Source organism: Mustela nigripes, chromosome 10 (assembly GCF_022355385.1).
Source record: "Mustela nigripes isolate SB6536 chromosome 10, MUSNIG.SB6536, whole genome shotgun sequence".
Taxonomy (NCBI): domain Eukaryota; kingdom Metazoa; phylum Chordata; class Mammalia; order Carnivora; family Mustelidae; genus Mustela; species Mustela nigripes.
The window spans coordinates 47,074,014-47,088,668 of NC_081566.1; the positions used below are offsets into that span (position 1 = coordinate 47,074,014).

At 41.5% G+C, this 14,655-nt stretch overlaps 1 long non-coding RNA gene across 3 annotated transcripts in view; it reads left to right on the plus strand.

Annotated features, from left to right (window-relative positions):
• LOC132026188 (uncharacterized) overlaps window positions 1-14,655 on the plus strand; it is a 105,494-nt gene that overhangs the window by 32,744 nt on the left and 58,095 nt on the right. The window lies entirely within an intron of this gene.

A 14,655-nucleotide genomic window follows, 5' to 3' on the forward strand; every position in this document is an offset into this window, starting at 1 on the left:
TGTGGGCAAAAGGAAATAGTCTCCCCCCCAGCCCCACCCCCTGGGCATGAATTCTGCCTCTCCCTACCCTACTACCATCAACCCACAGAAGACAGGGTGATTAGAGTCATGTGTTTTTGTTAATTTAAAGTAACATTCTCCACCCCCACATCTATCTATGTATGTGTGTATATATATGTTATTTATACATATACAAATAATTAAAAAATATCTTGATGGATATTATATACTCACACACCAAAGTAAACAATACTTATAGGCATGTATTTTCATTTATTATAACTCTCTTTCTGTGCCACTAGATGTCCTTTTGTTTGATCCTTTTTAATAGATGCATAAACTAGATGGCTGTATCTTATTTGGAGTTTTTATTCTCTGGCACAGTGTTTGGAATAAATATTTGTTGAAGGACAAAACATTTCCTCAGTACTTTTACTTAAGTGTGATTTGAGAATCTAATGAGTCCATCACTGACCTTACACACAGGCTCCAATGGGAAAACAGGAAGGAAAATGAAAGGGAAGTGGTGGTGAAGGGGTGACTCATTCTGTTTTTGTGTTCTCTCTTATCATAAGGTAGAAAACAGTGAAAAAAAAAAAAGATGTGGTTTCACAAAACATCATCATCATTTCCTTACTAAAATGACAATGTAGCAACAGATGATTTTGAAAATTGATTTGGGTGCCCGGATTTTATGCTCTTGACGCAGGATGCAACAGTTACCTTAACCGAAACATTACGTTTACTGTGGTATTAAGAATTCTGACATCATATTATGAAATAAAGTAATGGAGAGAATAATAAATTAATTTGAGACATCTTTAAATATATGTATGGAGCATTATATTACTGGAAAGAGGCACGCAATTGGGAAGGACCTACCCTCTGAGTATTTAAGACTGGTTAACAGTCTTAACTAGGATAAAGATCCTACTTTATCTCCAAATGTCTTCCTTAAATTCTTTCAACCTTTTCTTGCCACCTTGAACTGCTTCTTCCCTCTGCTGCTTTCCTCATGCACCTGACTGCCTCGTGATTTGAATAGAATGTGAAGGCTTCAAAATTCCAGCTCCAAACCATCATTAATTATACCAGGCCTGCTACCGCCTAGAGGAACCCCCCAGCCTTCATCTTCTCCAGGCTTTGTGCATGAGCCATTGTTCTGAATAGGGAGGGCTGGCTTTTACTTTGACAGTTCCTCCAAACAGGGTTTAGGGAATAGCTGTGGCCACTTAACTGGTGTGAGTTGCTTGCTCAAAATCCAGCCTCTTTTTTTCCTTGCTAGGAAAGTCCTGACTTTGTTTAGACGTTCACCTCTCTGCACTTGACTCAATGGTAAAATCCTGGTTGCTTTTGGCAATCCCGTTCACTTTCAGAGGTTGGTTTAGGAATGACTGTATGATGTGGTTCAAGCCAAATGTGAAGACAGATGGACAGCTCATGGGATGGGTCTCCTCATTCTTAGCAGGAGGACAGGGGTGCAATAGTCTCTCTTCTTATACTGGACGCTGTGGTACCTGCAGTGATTGATGGCAAGAGCCACAGAGGCCACCTTGTGACATGGAGGGAGACCCAACCCCACCTGGGAAGGATGGCACAATAGAGCAAAATGGAAAAAACAGGGTTCCCTAATGAATCTGACAAACATATCCTGGAAGTGCCTACCTCTGGACATCTTTCTCACATGAGATAGTAAATTGTCTGACTTGTTGAAATTGAGGTTGTCTGCTCCTTGCATTCAGAAGCATCCTTACAGCTAAACTCTCGTTAGGAAGCCCTAATCTTGATGTAGGACCCTTGGCAACTCAGTTAATTTTTGACTCCAATGGTTTTATATATATAAACCCCATTCTCTTTCCTTTCTCCAATCAAAAATTCCACTTAATATAAAATGCTGTAAAAAAAAATGGTGAATAAGTAATTAGATTTCACCACTTGACCAAATTCTGTACCTTTCCAACTTTGGATACTTTCTTCATTGCTTCTGTTCAACCACATTGCAGAGCTCATGGGACACATGTGGGTTTTACTATTAATGAATCTTTACCAATACTATTCCATCTATGGAAAACAACTTTTTTAAAAAAGATTTTATTTATTTATTTGACAGACAGAGATTACAAGTAGACAGAGAGGCAGGCAGAGAGAGAGGAAGGGAAGCAAGCTCCCCACTGAGCAGAGAGCCCGATGCAGGGCTCGATCCCAGGACCCTGGGATCATGACCTGAGCTGAAGGCAGAGACTTTAACCTACTGAGCCACCCAGGCGCCCCGGAAAACAACTTTTTGCTGTACTTATTTATAGTGAAACTACATCCCTTCTTCAAATTTAGTCCAAAACCTATTTACTTCCAACATTCCACCAGCCCAAATAACTTCTGTCTGTGGACTGTACCTTGTTTGAACCAATCTTTTTGAAATTATCCTTCTCTGCGTGTATACAGTATCAGTCTCCTCAAATAAATAGAAAGCTTCTTTAAGGCACAAGTGAAATTGTTTTTGTTAAATGATTCAGGGAATCATGCATTTTTCACATTAGTGTCTCTCCCGGTACATTGCTTCTTAGGTAGCAGGTGTTTCGTACAATTTGTCAAGTTGGTCATGTGTGAAATGAAAGGATGGGATTAAGTGATACTTCGGATCATTTCTGACTCTAAGGGACAGAGCTGATGATATCTAAGGTGAAGTGAAACCGTGGTTCTTAGAGATACATAAAAGTTTGAGTGTTGAAAAGGAAAGAAAAAACCATAAATGTGGGTGGTGGTGAAATACTTTCTTTTTAGACAGAGATTACTTTCTTTTTAGATTAGTGTTTTTGAAACTATACTTTTATTTTTGGAGAACTTTACTCATGATATTTATTTTTTGGAGTAGCTCTTTGCAAATGCAGAAAGTCCCTTTGTGATAAAAATAGTCTTTCATAATACGTAACCAGTCCTAAATCTTTTACAGTCCTGCCCATATTGTGGGCTTTATTGTAGCATTATCCGTTCTTGTTTTAAACTTTGCACATGTTGGACTTGGAGGGGGATTTGCTTTGCTTAAGGGAAACACTCCAGTGGGCTATTTTTGAACTTGCTTTGACATTTAGATTTGGAAATACTGTGTTTCCAAGATACTTATGCCCAGATAAGCTTGCAGTGCAGATGTAAAAGCATATCAAGTCAAAGATTTTAACGATCTGCTAACATAATCTTTCACAGGACAGTTCCTATCATGGAACTATCTTTGTGTAGATTAAATGGTAAAAATTAATACAAGATGGGGAGAAGTATGGAAGGTTCAAGGACTAAAACTTTTCCCTTAATTACTTACCTCACATTCTCATCTCTACGGTTTATGGACATAGGAAAGACACATACTCACAATTCCCAGAGACTCTGTGTTTTGTTTTTAGCTTAACGATGGATCAAATCTCTGCTTGTTTTTCCACCAGTACTTCAATTAGTTCTAATGTCTCACATGAGAGCTGGCAGCTAGGTGCACATTTACTGCTTGGAAGGTCCCAGCGAGGAGAAGAAATGGAGGTGGGATGTGGAGGAAGCCCTGGGAGGGTGAGAAGGCAGGAGTGGTGAGCTTCGTCGCTTCCCCGATCAGCCACAGGAAGTGGAGCCCTCGCCCAGCTGCAGCATGCCCCCTGTGTGCTTTTCCAGCAGCAGGCAGAGCCTGGGGAATCTGGCAGAGCTGCCTGCAGCTACGTCCAGGCAAGTGCCGACCGCAGACCTGGAAGAAGTGGAAGGCACTCCTACATACGTGTGTTATACTGAGTTCTGTTTCTGTCTGAGGGCCATTGTTTCACAATGAAAAGGAGCCAGTAAACCAACTTCTGGTTTATAGTTTCTATAAAACGCAAGGGCTCAATATCATCCTATCTTTGCTCATGTTATTCCTTCTATCCAGAATCGTCCTGCCCCCCCCCCCCACGTGAATCCTAACCTTTCCTATAAATTTAGGAGCACCTAAGCACTCTTTAAAGTTTCCTTTGTCTGGGGCGCCTGGGTTAAGCATCCGACTCTTGATTTAGGCTCAGGACATGATCTTAGGTCGTGATCTCAGGATCGTGAGATTGAGCCCATGCAGGGCTCTGGGCAGGGCATGGCACCTGCTTAATATTCTCACCCTCTCCTTCTGCCCACCTCCCTCCCACCCTTGCGTGCTCTACTCTCTCTCTCTCTCTCTCCCTCCAAAAAAAAAAAAAAAAAAAAAAATGCTTCCTTTTTTGGAAGTGTTTCCTGATCCCACCTCTACCTCTCACTGGGGAAAATTTATTAATCTGTTTTTTGAGCTGCTCCCTATACATGGTTAATTGTGTATAGTCCCTATAATACTTGGGTGCACTTATTTTTTTTATTTATTTATTTATTTATTTATTTATTTTATAGATTTTATTTATTTATTTGACAGAGAGAAATCACAAGTAGACAGAGAGGCAGGCAGAGAGAGAGGAAGGGAAGCAGGCTCCCTGCTGAGCAGAGAGCCCGATGCGGGACTCGATCCCAGGATCCCGAGATCATGACCCGAGCCGAAGGCAGCGGCTTAACCCACTGAGCCACCCAGGCGCCCCGGGTGCACTTATTTTATATCCTTTTCTCCTGCTACTGTTTTTTGTCCTCTTTTAGTCAGGGACGGATTCCTCATTATCGCTATGAACCTATGATTCAGCACGGAGGGGGTCTCATTGTAGGGATTCCATGTATGGTAACTCAGAGTGTAAATAAATGAATGAAGAATGGCGGGGAGAGTTCCAGAGGATAAACTGATGAGAGTTCAAGGATTTCAAAGCTTTACCTGGTAGATATGTGCATTTGGGGTTGCCACCCTCCAGCTCATTCTTTGAAAACAGCCATTCCCATCTGAACGTGGAGCACTGCCATGACGAGCTTCCCTTCTCTGTTCTGTGTAGGAATCCGGCTATTAGTGTACTGCCTGGGGTCACCTTCTCTTATTCCAGCTAAATTCCATGTGATCTCATAGAAGAAACAAACAACAGTGCATCCTCTGAAAAAGGGTGAAAATTTATATCTAAATTTATTCAGGAAACGTCACCAATATTTACTAGGTATTTATAATGTTCTGGGCACTATGCTAACCCACACGAGGGGTAAAGGATTCTGTAACTCGCGAAATCCTCACAAGCCACTATCTTGCCTTTCACGTTCCCAAGAAAAAAAAATTCCAGAAAGAAATCTACTAGGGCCCTATGTTTCAATCCCCCCCTTACCTCCCCTTCCTCCCCTCTGCCCATTGTTGATAGCTCAGCAGGAAATCTCTCCTTTGCCCTCGAAGGTATTTGGGTTTTTGGAAGGGTATGAACTTCGAAGCAGGCTGATGAGTCCGTGAAGCCCTCTGTTCCCTCTGTACACGTGGAGCTATATGGTAATTCACTCCATACCTATAAACACCAATTTCTTTATCAACAAAAACGATAAGACCTATCATTAGTGGTTGTAGTAAGGATTAAAGGAGATAATGAACATGTGAAATTATCTAGGAAATAACAGTGCTTAGAAAATGGTAGGTTTGATCAGTATTATTGTTCTTTGGTATAGTTCAGAATCATACGAGTAATTCTCTTCAGCAAACCTTGTGACATGTTTATCTTTGTGCAGCACTTGTACATTTAGAGCAGACTCATTACATGAAACTCTCCCAGAGTGATAGCAATGGCTTGTTACATATTGTAAAGATACCTTGTCAGAGAAGAGAACCCGAGAAAACATGAATGCTGCCACCATCACTACAAAACTGGGGTTTCCTTCTTGGAGTCTTGGAACCACTCCAGGCTGAGCCCTCCTACTGGGCTTTGCTGGCACTGGAGGGATGGTGGTATGTCTTGGCTTCAAAGACAGCACAGACCATAGAAGTCAAAGAAGCTCAAGCTAAAAACTGTGCCACTTGCTAGCTAATCAACCTTGAGAAAGTTCCTTCAACATAATGTGGTAGACAGAAAAAATGCCCACCTCTTCTCCGGTGCTGCCCATGTGCTAATCCCTGGAATGTCTGAATATGTCACCTTACACAGCAAAAGGGATTTCTTTTTTTCATTGCAGATATAATTAAATTAAAAATTTTGAGATGGAGAGACTATTCTGGATCATCTAGGAAGGTTCAATGTTATCACAAGTGTCCTTATAAGAGGAGACATAGGATACCTAGGAGGAATCAGGGTCGGAAAAAGGGCGTGTGTCAATAGACTTTGGAATGATGACCTTTGAAGATGGAGAAACAGGCTGCGAGCCAAGGAATTCAAGCTGCTCTAGAGGTGGGAAAGAGTGAGGCCATGGATCTTCCCTTGAAGCCTCCCTCCAGAAGGAACATGGCCCTACCAACAAACGTCATTGTTTGAAGCTACTCGGTTTGTGATCCTTAGTTACAGCAGTAGTAGAAAACGAATATACACCTCAAGCTTTAGTTTCATATCTCTAAAATAATAATGCTGTGTAACAAATACTTATTATGTCAGGTATTATAATTTTAGGCCTGGAAGATAGAAGATTGAATAATACAAAGTCTGTGCCACCAGGGATCTCACATTACAGCGGGTAGACAGATATCAAATAAGAAAATCGTTTCAACTCTTACAAAGTTCTATGGAGAAATAAAAGAGATCAAGGGAAGAGAGAGTGTGGGGGAAGAGAGAGCCGGAGGATCTATTTTACATGAGGAGCTCAGGCACTCTTTGCAGAAAGATACTTCAGCAAAGACCTAGAATAAGGCGCCAGCCTGGGGTAGATCCCCAGGAAGCGCTTCCCAGGATGAGGAAATGCCACAGCCTGTGGTGCTTCCTCAGGCTGAGACAGGAACCGTGCAGGAAGGCCAGTGCAGCTAGGAGCTTGGGGAGCGGGCGGGGGGAGGAGGGTGACAGGGGAGCCCATTGGAGGCCACTGGAGATGTTTGCCTTTCTTTCTAAATGCAAGAGGAAGTCTTGGAAAGAGGTCAACAGAGGCACAAGTTAAATTTAATTTAATAATAATAAAAAAAAAAACCATTCTGGCAATTTCGTTTGGAGCTTAGAGGAGAGGTCAGAGCTCGAGGCATTTGTCTGGGTAAAGCGAGTATTGATTGTAGTTTCAGGACGAGACAGGCTCATGCCCGCACAGAGTGTAGGCAGAAAGTCTGGGCCTTTTGGGTCTGGCAGGGAAAGACAAGCTGGCAAAGGAGACCAAGAAGTGGAAGAAAACTTCAGAGGGTGGGTGTCCTGGAAGCCAAGAGAAGAGCAGGCTTCCAGAATGAGCCCTTGTCAGAAAGCCTCCAAGTCTTGTGTTAACGTTTAGAGATAACATATAGACACGAAGATTAGGTCTTAGACAATCCTCCAAAATGATAGTTGTACTTAATGATAGTATTGATAAGTTACTTGAGTTCTCTTGATTGCTTAGAAACAATACCTCAGACCAGAGCCCCTTGCAGCTACCCAATTACGTTTTTTCCCCTTACTTGAATGTCTTTCCTGTTTTGTTCTTGCTGGTTCCCTTGTAATCGTGGGTTCTGTAGATAGTGAAGACCAGCCAACAGCAGAAAACAAGCACTACATGGACTCTTTCTTTTTACTTGTGCAAAGGATACCTCTTGAAAGAAAACAGCAAGACTCTAACAAAAGATGATCCTTTGGTACAGCTAAGGAAAATATGATTTCCTAAAGTACCCTGGCTGTTCTGCATCATTTCCATTATAAAATGACATTATGAAATGACAATAAAATCCCACATTACAGGACACAAACAATCGCAGTGGCAAGATCGGAAACTTCATTATGCATCTATTAACTAAAGGTTTGAGCAAACGGTTTCTAACCTTTTGGTGTTGTGACAGCCTTTTTTTTTTTTTTTCCCCATCTGTCACTCTCTACCCTTTCTCCTAAGAGCTGTAATGGGCTAGTTTTACTGTTTGAATTAAATATAATTTTGTTTTGAACATTCTGACGCCACTTAAGATTATTGGAGATAGTTGCAGTGGGAATAGCGAGGCTCAGAGGAAAAACAAGTGCACAATGGGGCCAGTGATTCATCTCAGCTTGAGAGCACTTCTTAGGATTTGGTGTCATTTAAATCACTTTGAAGCCTCATCTCTTAATTATGGGTTTCAGAACACTGTTCTTGCCCTGTGCTAGCCTATGATGTAGGGGAGTCTCTTTGTCCTAAATATGTAGGTTCTCTCTCTAGCTCTGTCTGACACCTCTTTCTGGGTCTCTGCATTCCAGCATTTTTTCCCCAGGTGCCCTCCAGGCTCCTTCCTTAGGGCCTTTGCAAAGGATGCTTCCTCTCTGGGAGCTGATACAAATTGGCCTTCAGGGTAGGAGCATCAAGTCAAATAGTTAGGCTCTAGGATCTGAGTTGAGGGCCCTTCAGCGAGGCCCAGCAAACCTGTTAACGTTCTGGCCAGTGTCATGGGATGGCACCTGCGTCTCTGGGGAAACCACCTCCCTGTCCCCATCTTTATGGCTCCAAACCACACTGGGTTGCAGGACATCTCCACAGCCACATGGAGCCTGCTGCTCCAGCCAGGTAAGAGTTGCCACAATACCATGTTCAGCAGGCTTTCCCTTAGCATGGCACACAGCACAATGAAGAGTCTCGGCTAATATTCAAACTGTAACCGTGCCAATGCTCACGCTCTTCCTCTGTACTTTACCCTCCTCATGTTCTCATTCCTTCCTCACTCAGCTTCGTTCTTGTAATGCTTCACTATAATCAGTCTTCATCTATACCCTTCACTCCCTTGCCTCCTTCCCCCTCTGTTTCAGATTTGTATGCTGCAATAACAAACGATCACAGACTCAGTGGGTCAAAACAACACCTCTCTGGTACTGCACCATCTCTGAGGGTCAGGAGTCCAATCAAACGTTAGGCAAGTCCTTTCCATGGGTCTTACAAGTCTGTGACCAGCCAAGATGTGAGCAGGACTGAGTTCTCATCAGAGGCATGGAGTCCTCTTCCAAATGCATACGGAATTCCATTTCTTGTAGCTGTAGCATGCCTAATGGTTCACTTCTTGGAATGGTTTGTTTCTTCAAAGCCTCAGGAGAGCATCTCTTGTGCTCAGGGAAGACCTAAGCTTTCTCTGAGGCCTTGATTGATGACTCAGGCCCACGCAGGATAATCCCTTTCCAAGAACTCTAAGTCAACTGATAAGGGATCTGCAAAATCTCTTCCATCTGCACACAATGTATGTAACCATGGGAGTGATATCCCATCATATCGACAAGCCCTGCCACACTCCAGGGAAAGGGTCTACAACAGAAGCCAGGGGATCTTGGGGTCCGTCTTATTCTGTTTCCCGCACTGTTGTATGTGTCCACGAGAACACCAGCCTCTACTTGCTTAACATTTCACCTGTGTATATATATATGTGTGTGTATATATATATTCACATGATTGAGAAGAACACACAAATATATTGACCAATCTCACTTTAAATCCTTTTTTTTTTTTAAAAAAAGATTTGCTTATTTATTTGACAGAGAGAGGGAGAGAGCACAAGCAAGGGGAAGCAAGCAGAGGAAGACAGAGAAGCAGGCTCCCAGCTGAGCAAAGAGCCCAATGTGGGGCTTGATCCCAGGACCCTGGAATCATGATCTGATCCGAAGGCAGGTGCTTAACCAACTGAGCCACCCAGCTGCCCCAAAATTCTTAACCAAAATTTAACCACTAACTTCATTGGGCCTTCAGGCTTTCCAGTTACACAGTTTAGTTGTTCTCTTCCTCCTCTAGATGAACATCCCCCCTAACACTCTACTACCCCTTCTCCCTGCCCTCCCCCTTTTTAAGATTTATTCATTTGAAAGAAAAAGAGAGCATGAGAGAGAGCACAAGCGGTAGAGGGGTAGGAGGAGAAGCTGATTCCTCGCTGAGCAGGGAGCCTGATGTGGGACTTGGTCCCAGGACCTGGAGATCATGACCTGAACTGAAGGCGGATGCTTAACCCACTGAGCCACCCAGGTGTCCTTTCCCTGCTTCTTTAAGTGACACCTTAGAAGTGAGTGGCGGATGACCGTCACGGCTCCCAGGGCCATACCTGCCACCCTCCCTGCGTCTGTACCTCACACTCTGCTTGCCCTCCCGCCCCACTGGACGAGCAGTGTGCCTGCCCACCACAGGCCAGCCCTCCCTTAGGTTGTCCTGAATCTCTTCTCCTCGCTGCTCACCCATTTAAGGACAATGCTCCTATAACTGCCTCTTTTTTGGCCTCCATCATTCAATTTTCCTGCCCTAAAGGATCATTCCTCATGTTGTACAAACTAGCTGTAATTTCTCCCTCTTCAGAGCATCCCTCTCTCATGACCCCGCTGCAGCTCCACTATTTTCTCTTCCATTTGATAAAAATGTCTTGAGAATTGTCAATGGTAAATCTGTCTCTCACAGAGCTGTCTACACTTCCTCTCCTCCATTCTCTGTTGAATTCACTTCATTAGGTACTGTTCCCACTGTTGCCTAGTCACAGTCCTTGGCAAAATCATATGGCTTTTTCTTTCTTCTTCTTTTTTTTTTGCCAAATCCAGTGGTCAATTCTCAATCCTTATCTTCCTCAAGTATTTCACACAGCTGAGCACACGTTCCTCCTTCAAATACTCTAAGTGGCTCTCAAGATACCACCCTCTACTGCATTCCTATTTCATAATCAAGATATCCAACATTTAAAAGCATTAAAGGAAGGTGAACAATGATACCGTTTGTGTAAAAAATATATATTCTGTACTATATACACAATGCTACTGTTTGTGTAAAAAATATGTATTCTCTTGCATATGTGTGGAAGCACAGAACGTTAGTTACTTTTAAGACAGGGAATCTGGGTCCTTTTGTGTTTTTTGAATTTTTTGCCCTGTGACAATATTCAAAATAAATCAAAAGCACCAAACTTATATCATATGAATTGGTTGGCAGAACTCATGGCCACATGGCAGCCACTGCAAAGGTCTGGTGCCACCAACCTCTTTGCTGGGGTCATAGGTGACCACAACCACAGAGCTCTATGACACCCTCCATACTCTCCTGTCCCTGAACAATGGCACTGAGATTTCTGGTGTGGAATACACACTTGGGAACAGGGCCAACTAAACAATTTAATTTATTAGTAAAACAATATCAAAGGGAAACAATCCTCACAAATCCATTTTTGCTTGTGGGAAAAAACACAGAACATAGAATTACATGGAGCAAGAGGAGGTCATGAACTTGACATTGTCCTCAGCTTGTTGTAATACCAGAGAAATGGAAGAGGGGAAAAAAGTCCACCTAAGAAGGAAGAAGAAGATAGACCAGTTTGCCTAACATGCACTTGAAAGAAAACTTAGGAGTATACTAATTTTTAATTAAATTTTTATCTGGGAGACAGTGTTATTTATTACCAAAACTTTTATTTAAGAGTTTTACAAAGGCATAATATTTTTATTATTTGTTGTCCACAAACTGTGTCAATTTGTTGGTCCTGATTTCCCAGCTAAAACATTGTCTTAACTCACAGAAACTCACAGAAACAGATATATGTAAATTCTTCAGTATTGTTTTCTATTATGGAAATGATGGTGGTGGTGTTGCTAAGGTGGTATGTGTCGAGTATGTATGTGTGGTGTGTGGGGGGGGTGCAGGTAGAAATTCTTTTTTGAAAATTAGTATATGTCTAAATGAGTCCTGGGAAGTTTTTTTCTTATTTGGTTCCTATACAAATACTCACTTCTCTTCCAGCCCTCCAAATTATCCTTCTAGCTATCCCTTTTTTTGACTAGAGGGATGTGAGAATAAAATGGCCATGTCCTTATTTATATTTGCCAACCCTAAATGCCCAAGCTCTTTTAAGTTTTGTTCATTCTTTTATTTATTTATTTAGTATCTAGGTAGTGAGTTTGGGGAAATGTTGTATTTTAATACCAAGAATGCTAGAATGCCAGGTTCATAGCCATAGATTTGTTAAAGCAAATGAAATTTGAGGTTGTGTTAATACATGCATGAGGCCAAAGGGGAGAACTATGATAGTCCTTTCCATGTTGACCTGGTAATACACAGAGTATGTTGTCCTCCTGTGAGACCCGTCTTGAGAAAGTTAGAGGCATTAGGAAGAGGAGAGAACGTGACAACTGCCTTCAGATATTTGAAGGGTGGGGATGAAGCAAGAGTTTGACTTTGTGGTAAATGCCAAGTGGTAAAATATGGACCAAGTATTGGTGTAGGAATTTTGACCCAAATTTGCATGAAGATGCAGGAAAATGATTTCTTTCCAAACATCTGAATTCCCTAGGGATGGAATCCCTCTCCCCTGGGGAGAGGGAACACACTACTTCTGGAGGTGGTCCAGTATTTTCAGTTGGATGGTTGAAGAAGGTGACATTTGATGTCTCTTGCATTTCTTAGGATCTAGGACCTTTTATGAGTCCTGAATTCTTTTGACCTTTTCTGAGTCTCAAATTCTTTTGACACTCTATAAAAGCTATCAGGTCTCTCCCCAGAAACAAATAATATGTAAGATAACATTTCCTCCTGCAGCCGATGTACAATGTGGATAGAAAGAGAACAGCTTCAGGGGAAGAACTCCTAGGTCTCCAAAGATGAAATTGTGGAAACTACTGCTTTGAGTTATTTCTTGCTTACAGCGGGTTTGAAACTAAAGATGCTTTTTCATCATGCTTCAAGAAATAGCATTTTCTTCTCAATTCATTTAAACACAGCCCATAAATCTTTGAAATTGATTTGTTTTTATGGGCTTCATAAGAAATAGGTCAGAAATAAGAACAGACTACTTATTTATTTATTAATTTGAAAGCCTTTTTGACAAGTGTGATTATAAATTTAGCTGAATTTAAGTGCTAACTATAGATTAGTTTATAATGCATAACTTCGCCTATTTTCCTCTTTGGTCCTTATGAGAATCCTGTGACGCAGGGAGATTATTTATCATCACTTTACAAATGACTAAGCTTCAGAGAACTTAATTGGGTGGCTTGAGATCAAAATTAGAGAAGTATGTATGTGATGAAAGGTCATTTGTAACTGGATTCAATTCCTGGTCTGATGTGTGACCTTAGAGAACTCCGTGTTTCTATAGTTCAGTTTCCTCATTTCCAGAGTGGGGGGAATTGTACCATTAACCTTCTACGTGGGTTCTCAACCCCTTTAGAAACAATGAAATTTGTGGTCTTACGTATTGACGAGGCATGTGTCTTGAGAGTGAGAGCAAAGCAGGAGCCATATCCCCATTCTCAACCCAGCCTCAGAAGGCACACAGTGTCATTTCCGCTGCATTATTGTTATGGTCATAGAACATTAGAAGTGAGTCTCTATGGCTGCCTGTATTCAAGGAGGGAATTAGCTTCCGTATTTTTATGGGAGTTTTAAAAAACCATCATGCTCTCCAAGCCTCCTACCGTCTTTCTTAATTAATAATGTTGTCAAACTATTAGGTATGTGTTGGTGGGGGAAGCAGGTGTACAAAAGAAGAAAAGACTTTATCTCTGCTTTTAGGGCGATTACAATCTGGTCCCGAAAGATAATGCTTTCCCTAGAAAAGATAACCAAGAATATCTTTGGAGTAAAAGTTCCAAATGGTAAATTGTGCCTGAAGTGAGGAAACCGGAAGCCCTAGCTCTCATCCTACCACTAACGTGTCACGTGACAGTGGCCAGGCCATGTAGGGGTCATGTAGGGGCCTTGCATTTCCACTTCTGTATCAGGCAAATGGATCTGGGGTGGGGCCTGGGTGGAGACTGGAGAGATCTCTGGTACTTCTTTGGTGTTCCCTTAAGCAGTAAATCTGTGAAAGAGGGTTGACTTTAATTTACGAACTTCTTAAATTTACCAAGTATGTCATATGGGCAAGGTGCCCTGCGAAGTGCTGTAAGGAAATGAAGTCACATCAGTTTCATAAACAAGTACATCTATATTATTCTATATATTGTATGTGTGATATATATATATATATATATATATATATATATAATTTTTTTTTACATTTGTAAAAAGATTTATTTGAGAGAGAGAGTGCACGAGTGAGAGGGGTGGAGAGAGAATCTCAAAGAGATTCTTCACTGAGCATGGAGCCTGACGTGGGGCTCAATCTCACGACCCTGAGATCATGACCTGAGCTGAAATCAAGATCCAGTCACTTAACCCACTGTGCCACCTGGCATCCCAGAGATAGAACATTTTTATTTCTTTGCAATGGATCCCTATGATGTGAAACAAATATAAAAGGACACATAAGAAGACATATATATATATATATATATATAAAACATCCACATATCTAAGAGATACACAGTTGATCCTTGAACAACAAGAGTTGGAACTGCGTGGGTCCACTTACATGAAGACTTTTCCAATAAATACCGTACAGTGCTATAAATATATTTTTTCTTCCTTATAATTTTCTTAATAACATTTCCTTTTCTCTGACTTAGTTTATTATAAGAAGACAGTATATAATACATATAATGTACTAAATATGTGTTAATTGGCTGTTTGTATTATCAGGAAGGCTCTGGTCAATAATAGGTTATTAGTAGCTAAGTTTTGGGGAGTCAAAATTTATACATAGATTTTTAAAAAAAGATTTTATTTATGTATTTGACAGACAGAGATCCCAAGTAGGCAGAGAGGCAAACAAAGAGAGAGGAAGAAGCAGGCGCTCTGGGGAGCAGAGAGCCCGATGCAGGGCTTGATCCCAGG